General features: G+C 39.1%; 1 pseudogene; it reads right to left on the bottom strand.

Annotated features, from left to right (window-relative positions):
* Positions 1 to 3,674, bottom strand: part of LOC108316398 — a 30,871-nt pseudogene extending 27,197 nt beyond the window's left edge.
* Between the last annotated feature and the right edge of the window lie 11,016 nt (positions 3,675 to 14,690).

Raw genomic sequence — 14,690 nt, 5'->3', positions numbered from 1 at the left:
CTTTGCAGATTCTGGATATCAGCCCTTTGTCAGATGGGTAAACTGCAAAAATTTTTTCCCATTCTGTTGATTGCTGATTCACTCTAATGACTGTTTCTTTTGCTGTGCAGAAAATATGGAATTTAATTAGGTTCCATTTGTTTATTTTGGCTTTTGTTCCAGATGTTTTTGATGTTTTGCTCATGAAGTCCTTGCCTATGCCTATGTCCTGAATGGTTTTGCCTAGATTTTCTTCTAGGTTTTTTATGGTGTTAGGTTTTATATTTAAGTCTTTAATCCATCTGGAGTTAATTTTAGTGTAAAGTGTCAGAAAGGGTTCCAGTTTCTGCTTTTTGCACATGGCTAGCCAGTTTTCCCAAAACCACTTATTAAACAGGGAATCCTTTCCCCATTGCTTTTTGTCAGATTTGTCAAAGATCAGATGGTTGTAGATGTGTGGTATTGCCTCCAAGGCCTCTGTTCTGTTCCATCGGTCTATATATCTGTTTTGGTACCAGTACCATGCTGTTTTGATTACTGTAGCCTTGTAGTATAGTTTGAAGTCTGGTAGTGTGATGCCTCCAGCTTTGTTCTTTTTGCTTAGAATTGACTTGGCTATGCAGGCTCTCTTTTGGTTGCATATGAAGTTTAAGGTGGTTTTCTCCAGTTCTGTGAAGAAGGTCATTGGTAGCTTGATGGGGATAGCATTGAATCTGTAAATTACTTTAGCAGTATGGCCATTAAAAATATATTTCTTTATTAAAAATTATTGTAATCTATTTTATTCCATTTTTACATTTAACTTTCAACAACATTTGTGCATATAATGTATCTTAGTTTCTTAACATATTGGAGCTCCTGACATTTCTCACATTACCATGATATAATGAAAATAATTCCAAAGTGGTCACATTAACAATCTGTGATGATGCAGTTTATAACAGCGATTCCCCCATTGGCTTGAACATTTGTTGGTTATGTAACTTTGGGAAACTCATTAACTTGCTCATAAATATATAAACTTATATTTGTACAGTGATTTGGAAGTGAACTCTGTAATGTGTACAACATATACTTTCACATGTATTGAATCACTTGATTACCTGAACATGTAGATGAGTGCTTCTTATTATCCGCATTGTAAACAGAAGAAATTAAAGCAGTCTCCAGTTAAATTAGATCAAACACTCACTTTTTTTCTTTAGCACTCGTAGTTTTGTTGGAGTCTGTTGTGGTCTCTTTTAGCTTCAGTTGAGACTTAGGAAAAATAACAAGCCTTTGGGTTTGAAGTCTTGCATGTTTTCTACTTCTCTAGGCTGCCTCCCTTGTAAAGGAAAGAAACACTAGTTCCCTTCCATCTTCCCAAAGCTGTTGAAAGGAAAAAAATCATTCAGACGAACACCATTTAAAAACCTTAAAGTAATATTTAAATATGAATAGGGCTTTCTTATTAAGAAGAAAGAATAATTCAGAATCTAAAGCAATGATGATAAATTCATGAACAACTTCTTTTTCAAAAAATTTTACTTTAAGTTCTGGGATACACGTGCAAAACATGCAGGTTTATTACATAGGTATCTGTGGTATGTGCCGTCGTGGTAGTTTGCCGTACCTGTCAACTCATCATTGAGGTTTTAAGCCCCACGTGCATTAGGTATTTGTCCTAATGCTCTCCTTCCCCTTTCCCCTCACCCCCTGACAGGCCCCAGTGTGTGATGTTATGCTCCCTGTGTCCGTGTGTTCTCATTGCGTATGAACAATTTCTATGGCTTTGGCTCTCAAAATGTGGTCCAAAGCCCATCTGCATCAGTATCACCTGGGATGCTTGTGAATAATGCAGAATCTGGGGCCTATGGATGATCTGCTGAATCTAATACCCTGAGGTTCATGCACACTAAGGTTTGAAAATGACAACCTCAAGTGAAAAATCTTCACGTCACTGGCTTCTCTACTGCTTACATTACCAGTTGTAAATGCTACCTTGAGGCTATTTACTCCAAGCATATAAGTGAGGCAACCAGCAGACACCTTGTAAGAGCTCAACTGATATTCAGTGGTTTGATTATATTATATTATGACATAGATAAAAATGGAAAAATCATCCAACATGAATAAAATACCTGCTGCAGCATAGGACTCTAAGGAGGCTAGATAAATATTTATTAGAAAAGAATTATAGTTTGCTTTTTGCAAACTGTGTACATGTGCATAGCAGTCTCCCGAGACTGACTGATGACTATTTGAAAGAAACTGGTTCTCTACAGTTTTTCAAGAATTCATCTTTAGAGATACCATCTTTACAACAGCAAACGCCAGGTTTATATCCACTACTGTTAGTTGTGTTGCCTTTCCAAAAACAATACAAGAATTGAGTCATCTAAAGGTTCTACTTTTCCCTTCAATCAGCAGTTTCAACCTGGTCTGCACATTGACATTACGTGGGAAGTTGAACGTATATCAACAGCTGGGTCCCATATCCTGAGAGTTGATTTAACTGGTCTGTGGTTGTGCCAAGAATTTTTTTTTTTTTTTTTTTTAAGACAGAGTCTCACTCCATCACAGGGTGCCAGGCTGGAGTGCAGTGGTGCAACCTCGGCTCACTGCAACCTCCGCCTCCCAGGTTCACGCAGTTCTCCTGCCTCAGCCTCCTGAGTAGCTGGCACTACAGGCCCGCGTCACCATGCCCAGCTAATGTTTTTGTATTTTTAGTAGAGATGGGGTTTTACCATGTTGGCCAGGATAGTCTCGATCTCTTGACCTCGTGATCCACCCACCTCAGCCTCCCAAAGTGCTAGGATTACAGGCGTGAACGACCGCGCCTGACCAAGAATCTTTATTTTTAAAGTACCCAAAGCAATTGCAACATGCCAGCAGGGTTGAGCACCACTGCTTTAAAGAGAAGTTGCATTCTATTTACACATCATTAGTTCTTTGCCTCATCAAACATATGAGGAAATACAGATAAAAGGCTTCATAGAAAATTCTATAAACTATCCATGAATTTATCATTTTACAGGCTAATTATTATAATCCATTTGCAGAGAAGGTCCCTGCTCAATAGTAATCTAATCTTTTCAGAGGCTTGCCGAGTTTCACCTGGTGATTGTCTATGGCAGTTATCATTACTGGCTACTTTTGGAGGTTTTATAAAACCACCAAATCCTGGGACCCATTCTTAGAGATTCTAATTTGTTTGGGTTAGAGTGATAATTAAGAGTGAGAACCTCTCTGTATAAGGAAGAAGAAGACATGCAAGACCCGAATTGTGACATTTATTTATTAATTGTGTTATTATTCCACAGGATCTAACCAATCAAGAAATGGTTCAGTTGTATAATATGCAATAAATTGGACTGAGAAGCATCTGAAATTCTCTAGTTCTCATGAGTTACATAGCTATTAGGTGGAATTCAAACTGTGTTTCATCTAAAATAGAAACCCATGAGAAATGAAAATATCTGCAAAGAGCTCACAGGATCTTATTAAAAACTAGCCCCTGAACTTTTCTGGGAAAAGAGAAGGAAAGCAAGAAACAGGGCCACGGGCTTCCTTCCGCTCTCTTAGCCCCATGGAACACAGTGGATGCGAGGAAGCAGAGGAAGAACGTGGCTAGCACCACCTGCTTCCATCACCTCTTCAGCATACAGCGTTGCCCTGTCTTCTCCTTCTCTTTTCCTCTCACGCACACATGACATTGTCCTCATCCACATTTTGTTTTCCTCTCCTGTCTGGTTTCCTCCCCATCACATAGGACATAATAAGCACATAGGGGCATCATAGGGTACTGAGTAAAACATGGTTTCTGCTATGACTGCCTGAAAATAAACGCTACCACTTCCTCCCTGTGTGACTTGGTGTGTGTTTGCTTTAGTTGGCTACATGCAAAATCAGGATAGGAGTAGTACCTACCCCACTGCTTTATGTTCAATGAAATGAGATAATATTTTAAAGTGGTACAAATATTGCCAGGTAGTTCACCAGGTGGCCTTGAACCAACCTAGTTCTCTCCCTTTTCTTGCTCGTAGATCTCACAAATAACTGTTGCAGTGCTGGGAAAGCCTCATCCTGAAATAAGAAGGAACCCGCTGGAACAACCTGGGTCTGTTCCAGTCCCTCCTAGAAACAGGGCAGCCTTCAAGGCTTTGTCCCAGCAGTGCATATAATCCCCTAGGATACCAAACCCAGGGCAGGCTTCTTTCTAGGGTCTGTCAGCTGTGATGCATGTGGGGTGGGGCATGCACAGACAGTACTCCACCCAGCCTGGGAAGCTTTCCTGAGCCTCGGGAGGCTGGCTCCTCGTGAATCCGAGTCTTCAGTGGCTCCTTTATAACTATCTGCAAGTAATAAATCAGTGTATTTGGGTGTTCTGCCTCACCAGACTGACAGATTGGCACCCAGTGCACACGGTAACTCTTCGCAAGCACCTGACATACAGTAAGGGTTACTTAAGTGTCTGGTAAATAAATACATTCTCTACCCACTCTAAGGTTATGATATGCATAAATCTTACATCAATGCATTTAAAACAACCAAGACCATATGCTTCCTTTATTGAGCATTTGTTTATTCAAGCACCAACAGTATGCCAGGCCCTGTGGCAGGCTCCGTGGTTTCATACTGATTCAACTCACCATCACTGGTAATTACTAGGAAAAGTAATAGCCTTGTTAAACTGTCATAAAGTAATTCACTGGGCCTTCATCTTCTTCTTCTTGTTTGAGATGAAGTCTTGCTCTGTCTCTAGGCTGGAGCGCGGTGGTGCGATCTTGGCTCACTGCAACCTCTGCCTCCCGGGTTCAAGTGATTCTCCTGCCTCAGGCTCCTGAGTATCTGGGACTACAGGTGCTCACCACCATGCCCAGCTAATTTTTGTATTTTTAGTAGAGACAGATTTTCACCATGTTGGCCAGGATGGTCTCAATGTCTTGACCTCATGATCTGCCTGCCTCAGCCTCCCAAAGTTCTGGGATTACAGGCATGAGCCACCATGCCCAGCCTGAGTCTTCATTTTTAAATATAATAGGCATGAGAGATTTTATTTTCCAGATATGACTGCAACGATATGTTCTATCTTATGTGCTCCCCAGCAATGTGGCCTCGTCCCTCCTCCATTCAAAGGGGAAGTTTAAATCTCGTCCATTTAAATTTAGTCTGAGCTTAATGACTTGCTTTACCAATGGAATGCAGCAAAATGTATTTGGTGGGACTTCCACAATTAAGCTTTCCACTTCTGCTTAAGTCTTTTGATGCTAACACTTAGAATCAAACTTTCATACTTTGAGAAACTCAGGATACATGAAGAGGTAATATATAGGCACTCTAACCCCGAGTTGAGCTACCAGACAATAGCTACCTTGAACTGCCAGCCATATGATAAGCCATCTTGACCTCCAGCCCAGGAGCCCCCCAAGATGACTGTAGCTACAGGAAAAGCCTGACTTCAGCAGCATGTTACCCGGCTATGTCAACCCAAAGAAACATGAAATACCAAAGTAAATTGTCTTTTAAGCTCTAAATGTTGATGTCTTGCTAGATAGTAAGACCTAGTTGAAACAATGTATCAAGTTGTTCCTGTCAATGAAACATTATACTCAATAAATGGGAGGAAAGGAGAAGGAAAGGAAGCTATCATTTTATCAAGTCAACTAAATTATTTTATGTCTTTTTATTGGATTTTCTAATAAGCTAGGCAATTATATAATTCTTAGCAATCCGAAGATATAAATACATCAATTACTGGAAAAATGTTTACTCATGTCCTGAATAAATAGAAGTCAATCCTCATTTCAGATCTTAATCAGTGTTCTAGAATTTGAAGTCTCTGGGGGACACAGAGGATGTGAAGTCCTAGGCATCAGAAGAGTCTGAAAAACTTTCAGATAAATTTAGAGTTGTGCAAGGTATAGCGTGCATTTCTGGAATGCCTTGAAGAAGACAAACATGAACGTGAGGACCAAGAAAAACAACTTGAATAATACAAGAATAAAGCAATGCTCATCTGAATGGTCAAAAAGTCCTGAAATACAAATGATTAATATTTGAGAAATTAAGGAGGAAGGAGGGGAGAGAGAAGAGAAGAAGCAGGAGAGAAGGAAGGTAGAAGTTTATATAAGCGCAAACTACTGTGGACTGCAGAATGCATAGATTAAGAAAGCAAAATTTATATGGGATGGTCGTAAGCATATTTTAAGGAATATGTCTTAGGGGGCAAATGGGTGGATCAGCCTGCTCTATAAGAGGAATCATGTAGCTATTCATCTACTCAGAGGCCCATGGAAACCAGATTCATTCTTTGGCTTTTTTATTTTTAGCAATATCTGGAAGAAAAAAAAATGCTCTGAAAAAAAATTAAAAAATAAAAAAACTTTAAAAATGCTCTGAGCTGAATATACTCATGAGAGGATAATGTTGACCAAGAGTAAATCAAGCTATTTTATAGAAAAGCATTTGTAAATGTAGATTATTTTGTCACAGCAATGTTGCTTGGTCTTTTTTTGTTTTTTTTGTTGTTGTTGTTTTTTGAGACAGAGTCTTCCTCTGTCACCAGGTGCCAGGCTGGAGTGCAATGGCACAATCTCGACTCACTGCATCCTCTGCCTCCTGGGTTCAAGCAATTCTCCTGCCTCAGCCTCCCGAGTAGCTTGAGACTACAGGCGTGCGCCACCACGCCCAGCTAATTTTTGTATTTTTTTGTAGAGACGGGGTTTCACCATGTTGGCCAGGGTGGTCTCGATCTCTTGACCGCGTGATCTGCCTGCCTCTGCCTCCCAAAGTGCTGGGATTACAGCCTGTTTTTATAAATGAAACTTTATAGTAAGTGCTCGTGGCTGGCTTATTAGACTCTGCATAACGTTTCTGAGATTTATCCATGTCGTTTTATACCATGAGTTTAATGAATTTACTACCATGCAGTAGTCCATTTTGTGAAAATGCTGCAGTTTATCTATTCTCCTGATGATGGGCATTTAGGTTGTTTCCAGTATTTGGTTATTTTGAATAACACAAGTATAAATTTGTCTTTCAGTGGACATATGCCTCATTTCCCTGTTTTTTTTTTTTCCCTAATAGACAGCAATTGCTATTTCATGGGGTAAACAGAGTCAGTAGCATAACTAGCTTATTTGACAGATGTAGTGGATAATTTCTTAACATCTCCTCTATAATTCAAAAATATTCTCAGTAACAATCACAAAATTTAACAAAACAAATGATCAGGAAAAGAATGCAAACAATGAAAATTTTCATTTTTGGACTTCATATTACGCCAGTAAATTTTTTTTCAAATTATAGTATAAACATGAAAAAGCAACAGATTAATTCCTTTAATTACATTTATATTTTAAAAAGAAAACCAGTACATTGATATTTTGATCTGTCACAGTGATTAATATTAATTTCTGTTTTCATGTCTCACTTTTGCAAATTTGTCAATGGTTTTTCCAAAATGTATCTTCTTTATATATTGACATATAATAGACGCTATAACTAGGTTCATCAATAGTTTTACTTATAGTTGACTGAAGAACTAAAATGTATACTTTCAAAACAAAAACATTACACCTTGTAATTTGCATTCTAGTTGGCTATTGCAAATCTTAAATGCAAATAGCATTTCAAGTCATCCTATACAATGACAAAATGAAGGTAACTCGAATTCCATTTACCTCTATTATTTTTATTCTAATGCCTAAATATAGGAATATTTAATACCAAAGGTTTTGGAGACACAAAATTGCAGCCAAAATAATTCTAAACTGTTACAGATTTACTCTTAAAAGGAGTTCATATAGCTGAATTCCCATGAAACTAGAGAAAATGTAAAGCTGGGAGTTCTGTTAATAAACTTCTAAATTGAGTGTAATGTTTCCTAATGTTTATGCAATAAAATATTCAAATTTGAAACACAATACATATGAGTAATAATAGGAAGTTTAGCAAGTTTTTGAAACTTAAACTAACAAAATACTTTTTTAGGGAAGAGTATTTTATCACTGATTTTTTTTTTTTTTTTTTTTGAGACGGAGTTTCGCTCTTGTTACCCAGGCTAGAGTGCAATGGCGCGATCTCAGCTCACCGCAACCTCCGCCTCCTGGGTTCAGGCAATTCTCCTGCCTCAGCCTCCTGAGTAGCTGGGACTACAGGCACGTGCCACCATGCCCAGCTAATTTTTTGTAGTTTTAGTAGAGACGGGGTTTCACCATGTTGACCAGGATGGTCTCGATCTCTTGACCTCGTGATCCACCCGCCTTGGCCTCCCAAAGTGCTGGGATTACAGGCTTGAGCCACCGCGCCCGGCCTATTACTGATTTTTTTTAATTGCTGGAAATTGATGATAAAAGTCAGGACTACTTTTGATCAATTTTATTATTCTTTTTAAATTTCCCATAAATAATGAATCCTCCTTATAGCTCCCACGTAAGAGAGATCAGTTCCACAATGCAGCCCTTAGTGTATCACTGCACGAAGTTTAACTTTAGACAATACTAAACGAGTATGATTTTTATGTTATCATCATAAAAGATGATAACACTTGTTACTTCTAGCCACTTGACTCCAAATGCCGGTGCACATAAAATAATAAAAGGCCCAGTTTTCTGGCCACAGGAAAGAAAAAAGGTGTCCAGGAAATTGGGAAATAAGAGGGAGATCTCAGAGAGGAAGGAGGTTGGGAAAGCAACCCCATTAAGTGGTTGACGATCTCCTGGCTCACCTCCAATCTTCGTGTGCATGGATCGGATCTTAAACATTCAGAACTGAATTAAAAGACAAACCATCACCCAGATGCCACAATGCCCACTGGGTGGCACTAAGTAAGATAGATCTGAATAGAATTGCAAAGCCTTTAAAGATTGAACTGATGATATTGAACCACAGCCCACAGGAAGTAGATCAGAATGTGTGACCTGAATTAATCAGGTTAATTGCTTGCCGAAAAAAAGATAACATTCTCCATAGGATTTCAGCAAGACCCAGCCTCTTCTATCACAATATTCAAAATGACCAGAATACAGCCTAAAGTTATTTGGCATATGAAGAACAAGAAAATTTCAACTCATATAAGAAAAGACAATTAATAGGTGTTGTATTGGTCTGCTCAGATATCATAACAAGATAACACAGACTGGGAGACTTATACCACAGACATTTATTCCCCACAATTCTAGAGACCAGAAGTCTAAGGTCAAGGTGCCAGCAGAGTTGATTCCTGGTGAAGCCTCTCTCCTCGACCTGCAGGTGGCCGCCGTCTCATTGTGTCCTCACATGGCCTCTCTTCCAGCTACACACAAAAAGAGAACTGTGGTTTCTCTTTCTGGTTTTTGTTTGTTTGTTTGTTTTGTTTGTTTTTGCTTGAGACAGAGTCTTGCTCCGTTGCCGGGCACCAGGCTGGAATGCAGCGGCAAGACCTCGGCTCACTTCAACCTCTGCCTCCTGGGTTCAGGCAATTCTCCTGCCTCAGCCTCCCGACTAGCTGGGACTACAGGCACCCATCACCACGCCCAGCTAATTTTTGTATTTTTAGTAGAGACAGGGTTTCACCATGTTGGCCAGGATGGTCTCGATCTCTTGACCTCGTGATCCTCCCACCTCGGCCTCCCAAAGTGCTGGGATTACAGGCGTGAGCCACCGCGCCCGGCCTCTCTTTCTGTTTTTATAAGGGCACCAGCCCTATCAGATTAGCCCTGCCTCCACTTCACAACCTTTGACATCATTTAACCTTCGTAGTCTCCTTAAATGTCCCAGCTCCAATTACAGTCAAATATAGATTCAGTACTCAATATATGAATGAGGAGAGGGGCACAATGCAGTCAATACGTAACAGATGCCAATTGCGAGGTTACAGATGCTGGAATATTTGAGAAACATTTAAAAACAATTATTATAAAAATTTCCCAAGAAATAAGGGCACACAGTCTTAAAGCAAATATAAAGGCAGAAATGTGACACCAAAGATCTCGATAAAGATTATCACTAGGGTCTCTTCTTAACCAGTGTGCTTTATTGCTTCCTCAGGGATCTCAAAAGTCACCTATATACATCTGCTTAATGAATACAGAACAGAAAATTGAAGTCCAGGAAGTTTACGAAGCTTTTAAAAAATCATTCAGTCAGTACCACATGTGGTCCCAGAGGCATGTGCCCAATTGCTTTATTTACTGTCCTTTTGAAACATACAACAGGCACTTCACTCTCACAGAAAACTTATTTTTCTCCAATGTTCACCTCTGTCTCTTAGCTTTCCCACACACAAAATGCTGTTCTTAGGTGTAGATAAAAACTGAAATCTTAAAAGTAAATTAGTGTTCAATGAGAGAAACCAGTAAACCTCATTAATCAATTACTCAAGGTAAATAATTGCATTTTCCTCTATAAGGGGTTTGTGGGGTTTTTGTCTGAATCATTTGGTATTATATCATTAATTTTTTCATTTCATTCTGGCGATAGTTAAGTGAAAAATATTCACTACAAGTGCTGAATAATTTGCATTTACCAAAACCACGCAAGGAAGCAAATACAGGCAATAGTGTAATTTGGGCGAGAATGCGTATCCTATGCTTCCATCTAGTGGCGATCTCGCGCTATTACACGGTAATGAAGAGCGCTTTGCTCTAAGTGCCATCCGCTTCCCTGCAAAACACAAGGGTCCTCACTCCTGTCACAGCGGGTTCTGTATGTCAGGAAGGATGTGGTGAGAAAATGAAACAAGGGTGGTGGGAGGAGCGATGGTCTACTGGTTATGAGAAAACGATGATCTACTGGTTATCCTGTCATCCTGGAAACCCGAGAGGAAACGGGATTTCTGAGTGAGAGCCAGGTTTTTGGGAGGGATGGCAAATGCCCCCTGCTGGTGCTCTAGGCATGGCCAGTTATATTTCCAATGCATCAACACGAAACAGGGTTATGCGCAATGTGATGACGGGACAAGCGCTGAGAAATGTGTTGTCAGGCGATATCCTCATGGTGCAAACATTGTAGCTATACTCACACAAACCTATGTGGTCCAGCCTACTGCACACCTATGCTATATGATATTGCTCCTTGGCTACAAGCCTGTACAGCACGTTATTATACCATAGACTACAAGCAATGGTCACACAATGGTATGTATTGTGTATCTAAACATATATAAACAGACAAAATAGAAAAGATAAACTGTGTAGGGCACTTACCATGAATGGAGTTCACAGGACCGAAAGCTGTTCTGGGTGAGTGAACGTGGAAGACCAGGACATTACTGTACACCACTGCAGGCTGTTCACTTAGGATACACTAAATTGATGCAAAAGATTTTTCTTTCTTCAATAATAAATTAACCTTAGCTTATTGGATGACCACAGTCATATATGTGGACGCAGCACATGACTGTAAATAAGAAAACTAAATTAGTTGATCACTTAACCTCTCTGGTCCTAGCTTCCTCAGCATAAAAGAGAGCAGGAGAGGCATCAAGTGTAGTCTAAATGATTTCCAGAAGTCTTCCCCTATCAAGATTTTATGACTCTACATTTGCAGCTCAAGATATTTTGCCTAGATGACATCTTGCAGACACATTGGGACATTTCTAGAAGCTTGGAATTTTTTGTTGCTGTTGTCAGATGTTCTCAATCCAGTTTTGTTTTCTCTTTGTAGGCAAAATAGTGGCTACATACCCAAATATTGGTGATACAGCCATCCTTTTCCAATTTTCTCTTTATGTCCCTGCCAAAGAAATAAAAACTGGCTGGCCGGCATCATCAGAGTGGAGGAAGATTGAACAGGAGGCAATTTATGTAAGGGACAGCTTAAACTATTACAAAATTCTCCAGTGACCCTATGATTCATTTTGTTTCCTGGGAGTTACCGCTTTCTAGTTTTGACAGATGTGCTTTTCTGCTTTATTTCTTAAGAAGCTTACTGAGCTTGCAAAGGGAAGCTCTAAAGGAATAAGGTTAAAGAGCTAACTCAGCATCCACAGAGACAGATGCCTTCTTGTAATTGAACTAAAACCCTTACACTTCCTGTAAGCCAACTCTCTCTAGTCTAAGCAGCTGCCTTAGTTTTATTTTTATGCAGACCACTTCCCACTTAAAATTTATCATAAAAAGCTGTTTTTATTACTTCCTTAATGTTTATATCGATAAAGATAGTCCAGCAAAGATTATTCAATAAAGAGGTCAGACAGATTCTCATCATGATTCACTCCTGCAATGCAGAGGAAGGCCCCAGGGCATTAATTAAGTGACAGTGAGGACGCATATGAGCTGACAGACGGTTCTGAAGAATGTAGATGCTCCAAATAGCTCCACTGAGTCCTGTAAAGTGGACAACTTCTACTCTAGTGCCTCATTCCTTCAGATCAAAGACCGCTTCATGAAATCTCCTCTTACATCTTACTTACTCTTTATCAGCTACCAACCAGTATTTCAAGGTGAACATAAAAGTTTAACAGCCATCAAAGGTTGCCTCGAGGTGATTGGATACAAAACACTGGTGAGGAGAATGTGCGAAGCACTGACTTAGCTATAAATGAGCATCTCCCAAACTGGCTAACATGGAGTACTATTTTGGAAGAATGTTAAGTATCACGGCTTTCTTTTGTTTTGTTTTAAAATGGGATCTGAGATTAAGTAAGTTTGAGAAACATTGAATTCAGCAGAACTAAACAGGCTTTTTTTTTTTTCAACTGAAGCCTTGAATGCATTAATATTCATTCATTATTTAAGAAACATTTACTAATGCCAACTATATTTCAAAGATAGTTATAAGTGTTTAGGATGCCTCAGGGAACAAAGATCACTTCTTTGCAGAGGTTACATTCTAGCAGGATTAGACAGATTATGAAAAATAAACATAACATAAATTACATACCACATGCTAAACAGAATGAAAGGTAGGTTGGTAACACAGGTTGGCAGAGAAAAGAAAGGATATGGCATTTTATAAAAGAGTGGTCAGGGTATGCTTCATTCAATAAATGACATTTGAGCAAACATTGAAATTTGTTAAGGAGTTAGACATATAGACATCCAGATGAACAGTGTGTCAGGTAAGGTTGACAACCAGCGCCAAGGCCGGGGGTAAGGGCGAGACCCCTAACAGAGTAATAAAATGTATAATGCTTCCCGAACTCATTTAGCACAGAACAGTTTTTCATAAATCATCTTCCGTGTAGCTAAGAAGTACCTCGGGAAATGTTAGTGTAGCTATTGCTTACTAAGGGAAGAGGGGTCCAGGTAATAGAGAGTGGGTCAAGGCGTTGGTGCCCTGGATCTCATAAGAGCACTGAGGTGGAAAGTACTGAAACAAACTTTGACCACAGTGCAGTTTTCCAACAACCAACCTGCCAGTAGCTCAAGTTGAGCGACTTTTCTTACACTTCTTCCATTGGCTCTTCAAAGCAGGCTTACGGGCTCAGAAATAACTGAAGAAAATGCTTCAGCATTTCTAAACATTACGGAAATTAAACTTACAACAATACCCAATGGATTAAGTAACATCTAAAAGCCTGATAATACCAATGTTAAAAAATATTTTAAGAAATAAGAACTCTCCTTCACTGCTAGTGGGAAGCAAATTGGTACAAGCACTTTGATGAGCAATATGATTGTGCACAGTAAGTTGGAAGGTGTGAAAGTTGTTCAGCCTAGTCGTTTTACTTCTAGGTATTTACCTAAAGAAACTCTGAAGCATGTGTACAAGAAAATATTAATAAAATATTTATTAAAAAACTATTCAGGATTGTTTATCATAGAAAAATAAGAAACAATGCCCATCAAAAAAAATGTGAATAAATACAACGTTATGTATCCATACTGAAATACCACATAGCAGTTAAAATGGATTAACTAGAAATCTATTCATCAACACAATAAATCCCTGAGAGTATTGTTGAAAGAAAAAGTAGCTTTCAGTAGTAAAAGTAGAGTATGACAGCATTTACATAAAGTTTTAAAACATGCAAAAGTTTGTACATTATTTATAGATGCATACATATACAATAATAGTGTAACTGCACATAATTATAAACACTAAATCAAGGCTAAGAAAAGAAGCAAGGATTTATTACATCATTCTATATATGTGTAATATTTTACATTAAAATATATTTTAAAGAGGAAAGACATGCTTAAGAAATAGAGGAGGAGGTTTTAATACATGGGCTAAACAAAGACATAACTTACGCCGAAATAAATAAATATGATCGAGCAGTAACACTGCATACAGGGTGTCAAGGACACAAATTGATTTGTGGAAATTTAAGAACTTCTCTCACAACACTGTGTTTCTAGGAAGGAAATGGTTTTCTTCCTAAGTCCTAGTAAAAAGGTCAGCTGTTGCTATGTGGCTTACCTTGCGGTATTCCAGTTAAAGGAGATTAATTTCAATAACACAACCATTTGTTGGTGATTTGCATATGTGAAGTAGAAATATTTTCTTTTTTTTCCCATTTATTCATTTTATTGCATTTTAGGTTTTGGGGTACATGTGAAGAACATGCAAAATTGTTGCATAGGAACACACGTGGCAGTGTGATTTGCTGCCTTCCTTCCCATCACCTACATCTGGCATTTCTCCCCCTGCTATCTCTCCCCAGCTTCCCACCTCCCACCGTCCCTCCCCTATTTCCCCCCAGCTGACCCCAGTGTGTAGTGCTCCCCTCCCTGTGTCCATGTGTTCTCATTGTTCAACACCCGCCTATGAGTGAGAACATGTGGTGTTTGATCTTCTGCTCT

This window comes from Cebus imitator, unplaced genomic scaffold, assembly GCF_001604975.1.
Source record: "Cebus imitator isolate Cc_AM_T3 unplaced genomic scaffold, Cebus_imitator-1.0 Scaffold188, whole genome shotgun sequence".
Taxonomy (NCBI): Eukaryota; Metazoa; Chordata; class Mammalia; order Primates; family Cebidae; genus Cebus; species Cebus imitator.
This window is presented reverse-complemented; position numbering and strand designations above follow the sequence as displayed.